This window comes from Agrilus planipennis, unplaced genomic scaffold (assembly GCF_000699045.2).
Source record: "Agrilus planipennis isolate EAB-ADULT unplaced genomic scaffold, Apla_2.0 scaffold103, whole genome shotgun sequence".
Classification (NCBI taxonomy): domain Eukaryota; kingdom Metazoa; phylum Arthropoda; class Insecta; order Coleoptera; family Buprestidae; genus Agrilus; species Agrilus planipennis.
The window spans coordinates 20,694-26,362 of record NW_020438959.1 but is presented as its reverse complement, the minus strand read 5'-3'; the positions used below and the strand labels follow the sequence as shown (position 1 = coordinate 26,362).

Here is a 5,669-nt window from a genome sequence, read left to right as displayed (position 1 = left end):
TCTTGTTCAGCGTGCTGTCAAACCTACACTAGCAAGGAGATCGGGCTGAAACTATAGCTACAAGCTATCCAAGGATGGTACTATAGAATGTCACCTCAAGGTAGGCCTAGTGGCGTCATCTCTTGGTAAGGCCGGAAACTTATCAATCCACCCTCGTAAATTGGTTCATGAGATTGCACCTCGGGTTCCACTAATAGTACATTAGTGTCCTAAGTACGGCCCTGGTAACGACGTCACGTATGTAAACTAAACAACCACAATATGAGCTTAAAAAAAAGGGGTCTATTTCAATAGTGTAGACATGCTATTTATATTTTATCCTTGAGAAAACTCCATATTAGCAGGCGAAACGTCGGTTGAGTTTTTACAATTAATAAAATAGTTATTGCAACTGAATTATCGGCATACTTTTAGAAACTACTGTAGATAATATCCCTAGTGAATGTATAGGTAACTTTTTCATCAAAAAGTAACCTTTGTGGTCTTGTCACAAAAGTAAAACGTAACAAAATTAATGGCCGTGGAGGTGAAGTGTGTATCCAACGAACGGACATGGTTTTGGCTTCACTTTGTTCAATTTCTGATCATCCTACACGGGAATTGATCAATAGCTGGTCCCGTTTGATTTACGAGGTGTTTACGACACTTTAAAGTTTTTATCCCGAAGATTTATGCGAGACATTCGGACCTCTATGCTACACAACCGAAGATACGTACAACCGTACAAGAAGAACGACACATTGGAACGAGATTCTCTGCACGACCGTATGCCTTCTTCTCTACCCTTCTCTTTCTCTCGCCCTTGGGGGTCAGGTGTTGGATGAACTTCGTGTGACATTCCCGGAGTAAACTCCGCCAACTGTTGCAAAAGGTCGCAAATCGATTAGTGACCTTGAATAATATCAGGCACGTTCTGAGGAGGAGCAGTTCCTTGTCATTTCGTTGGTCCGCAACACAATCTGACTCACGCAATTTCGGGAAAATAAGGAACCGATATCGACACTTATTGTGGAGCTGCATTTTTACTTCATTGGTATTCCAAAGGTGCGGATTTCATACCTCTTTGAGATTGGATGCAGTTAAGACATCAACTCTGAATCAAACTTTGGTTCTGATTTTGTGGACGCGATATCTCCCATAATGTCGAAATTACCGACTTTGTTAAATAAATAGCTTGTGAGTTGCAAACTTCCATAAAAAAATATTACTATTACCACCCTTGTTTAAATTTTGGCATTGAAATACACCTGGGCATCACTAGACGGATGAAATAGATAATTTTAAAATTCTTCTACTGGTTTTAGAGCTTTATAGTAGCAGGCAAAAAGGCAATCTTCTCGGATGGCCTTAATTTTTATGCAGGATATTTAACTATTACTTCATTAGTATGCCAAAGGTGTGGATTTCATTGTTCTTTGAGATTGAATGCAGTTAAAACATCAACTCTGAATCAAACTTTGTTTCTGATTTTTTGGCCTCGGTATCTCCCCATATCGTTTCTGAGTTACAGACTTCCATAAAAAAGTGTTACTATCATCACCGTTGTTAAATGATGGTATTGAAATACACCTGGGCATCCCGAGACAAATGAAATAGATAGTGTCAAAATTCTTCCAGTGGTTTTAGAGCTTTATAGTAATAAACAAAAAGGCAACCTTCGCTGCTGGCCCTTAATTTTAATGTAGAATATTTAACTATATTGATTTTAGTATTTGTCTACTTCCTCATCTACGTATTTGTAAGACTAAAGAAATTTCTTTCCAAATTTGGCTTAGTTTCAGCCAGTTTCTAGTAATGCTTTGGTCATCTTCAATGAGTTATTTTAGTACTGGAGATAGGTGGAGTTGACGTTGTTCCTTTCCAGATCTAATGGATGGAGATTGGCGATTTTTTTTGAAGTTAGTAAAATCCCGATACCAGGCGTTCATGAATCATTGTTCTGCTGTGTCCTTTTGTTCGTTTCGAGTGTAGGTATCTGATAGCGCAAGAAGTTCGATGTATGTATGCTAGATACACATGGACAATACTCCGATGCGATAGTGACAGCACATACTTTTGAATTAACGCTTCGCAATATGTGAGGTCGCACACCATATGCTGTCAATGCACTTCTATTCCGGTCATAGAAGTCAGCTACCACAAAATTATGTACCTACTAGTTTTTGGAAAAAATTGGGACTGCACGTTACGGTAGGTAACTGATCCCGGAAGTAGAAGATGTAGATACCGTTAGGTGTTCATTTTATGGGGCATGACGTCTTTAATAATTTAAGAGTTTTACATCTAGAAATATGGATTAAGTTAGGACAGTTCAGTAAATGCGAAAAGAGAAACTTACCCCTATTTACCACACTATCCTGTTTGTGTTATCAACAATCCATACTGCGGCAGTGGTCATCAAAAATCATGAGTTACCACAGTAAGATTTTTGATCAGTTCTGTATAGAAGAACGCTTTTGATATTTCCAAATATTCTGTCATTTCTTTTATACTTGAAACTCCGGTCAGACAAGAATTAATCCGGAAAGGCTTTCGGGACTCTTGGTGTAATAGTTGGTGACAGTCAGGAGTGCAATAAGAGGGGGGGCCTGAGCACCCACTCGATTGGGTTGGGCACCCAGTCAATTCCAGTCGATTCAGATAATAACCCAACTTGAAAGTTCGATTCAAGTACTTCAAGCTCGTAAATGAGAAGCCGGTAATGCTGGTGGGCAGACAGTCCCTACGGACTACGCCGGAAGGAAGGTCAGCCTGCCTTCAGGAATCGTGGGAATGGGTGGGTCGTGGTTCGGGTGAGAAAGATGAGACGGACGAAATGAAGACAGAAGATAGTGAAAGATTATCTGTGGAATATTACTGCCCCAGCATTTGCCTAAGTGATCCAAGGAAACCACAGAAAAACATGGACCAAGGCAGACGAACCCGGAATCGAACCGGCGTCCTCCCGAATGCTAAGCAATAGTCTAGACCTCTAGGTCATGCCGCTCGGTCATGTGGTCATTCAATTTTATACCATTGACTTTATGGAAATCAGTCAGAAATAGGCGAAATAGGTTGATATGAGACAAATTAGGGGCAGAAACTGGAGTTGAGAGAAGTAGAGGCAGACGTAGATTAGATTACAGTTGGCAAATAGTTAAAGATATGGGATGTTCTGGTTTTAGGGAAATGCGAAGATTAGGTCAGGATAGGAAAGAGTGGAGATGCGTGTCCAACTAATCTTATGACTGATTACCTTATCATGATGATTACAAAATTGTGTCCATAAAAATATACTTCCTTTTCTCTGACACAATTTTTAAAGCGTTTTGGCTGCTTCCAATAACCTCCAGAACAATTCGTATATCTCTCATAATATGAAAAGGTAACATCATCGGCACCGTTACATATTATGGACATCACCATTACCGGGATGAGACGAGCTGTGCTGTAGAAACAAGGAATACTAATAGTTGACGCTCATTTCCTATGCACACATTAGACATTTATTTAAACGATCGGATGGTGAATCGACTGGATGCTTTACCATCAGATAATGGAGTCTTTTCAAAAAACTGTATGGCTATTCATGTTGCAATGGAATAAATTATACCAGAAATTGAATACTTACTATATGTGATAATTTTACCATAAAGTGAATGTGTTGACTATTAAGGAGTTTACTTTTCTTAAAGAAAATCTAGCAGGGGCCACTTGAACTGCGAATAAAATAAATTGAAAGTGGAAAAAATTGTGAATTATCTTTTCGGGGAGCAAGGCCACGATAAGAAAAAGATATAGAGACCACTACTTTTCTGACGTAAAATTTTGTTGATGAAACGTCCTAGGGCTAAAAACACTTTTTTATAGCAACCAGCTGAAAACTGAGAGATATCTAATGATGAATTGAAACAAACATAATTGTATCTCTTTCGAATCTAAATTTAATTTGGAAAAAAAGTCGATATTGTAGTTTTCGATATTTCTATGATTCGTTAGAAACGATGCCATTGTGAAAGAATGGACTTTTATTTGTTGCTTGTCAACTCGCTCATTTTAAAAATAGTCTCTGGGTCATTAACCATTGGCAGTGTTCGTTCCGAAGTCATTAAGTGATCAACAGAAGAAGAGTGTAAGCTATAAAACGGATCTGATAGATTTACGATTCCATTATTGCTTCGCAGATCTGAAATTATAGCTCAATTCCCGTTGGCTAAATCGATGACAGCAGCACTCCTCAATAAATTTAAACCCTTTAAAACTTAGTGAAATTCCTTCTCCGTTTCACCTTAATGGCCACTGAACGATCGGTTAAAGTGATATACGTAAGTAATGAAATGCGAAATGTACATTATGAAGAAATGCACTAGCAAAATTGGGATAACATATCAAATTAAAATATTCTTCTAGGATATCTCACCATGATCACGCAAACAGATAAAACTCCTGATAGTATCTATTTTAGTGATCGTGGTATCGTCATATTTATTGAATTTTTCTATTAGCCTTTTATGATATGTATTGGTTCCATTTTCTGGGACTCAGTATTTCCTTGATTATAAAATATCGTTCACAAATTGGAAGTAAACGCTTTCGTGATCATGAGATAGTGGGTTATAAATATATTGAATTCAAAACCACTAGGCAGTAGGCAGCAGCAAAGGGTTCCCCCAGAAAATGTTTTTAATTTATTGGCTGCGTTTTTTAATTTGACATTCGGGCACCACCATTCGTTACAGGCACACGAAGTGCTTGAAGAATTTTTCAGAATGGTCTTCGATCAGGTATTGAATTAAGGTGACCACCCAAAAAGCAGAAGGCATCATGTTTAGTTTAATAAATCAGGAAATTAAACAGCACTGCTGCACCATTAAAACTAATTAAAGAATAGTGCGTCAGTACTAAAACTACTAATGTAAGCAAAAAATTAATAGAAACACAGGTAGGAATTTTTGTATCTAAAAATTTTGAATAAGCTGCTATGTTTTATATAATGAATAAAATTTTGAGAGTGTGTATCAATATGTTGTATAAAAAAATTGATGGTCTTACGCTAATAATAATAACCATAATGTACGCACCTTTTGTGGTTAAATCATTCATTTTATGTCGACCTTGCAGTCGGCGCCGTGGCTTAGTTGGTTAAAGCGCCTGTCTAGTAAACAGGAGATCGAGGGTTCGAATCCCTCCGGGGCCTTGACGATGTATCATTTTTTAATTGATTTTGTTTTCATTATTAGTGTTACTTATTATAAATGACTTTTGCTTGAGGCATTTTGTTTACGTTGCTAATCTTAATGTGCTACTTTCATACTTTAAGTTGCACTGACTCGTCAACATTTTACAATTGATGCGTGGTCTAATTTCATTTTGAATAAAGATAAAAGCGAAGAATTGAAAATGCCATTAAAGGTTATTTAGAATTTTTTTAGGTGTATGAGATTGAATGGCGTAAAAGTGAGTAAAATCGCTTAAATTTCCCTTTCATGAACTACTTTTCGCATTTCCCTGAAATTAAAACATCCCACATCCTTAACCATTTGTGAACAATAATCTAATCTAGGTCTACCTCTACTCCTCTTGGCTCCTGTTTCTGCTTATAATAATGTACCATCATCATCATCATCATCATCATAAGGTCAGTCCTAAGACTAGTTGGACATGCACCTCCACTCTTTCCTATCCTGAGC

General features: G+C 37.5%; 1 non-coding gene across 1 annotated transcript; it reads left to right on the top strand.

Moving 5' to 3' along the window:
- The first annotated feature begins 5,102 nt into the window (after positions 1-5,102).
- On the top strand, positions 5,103-5,176 carry Trnat-agu. The gene has a single exon. It is a non-coding gene; the product is annotated as a tRNA-Thr (tRNA).
- Positions 5,177-5,669: the final 493 nt, after the last annotated feature.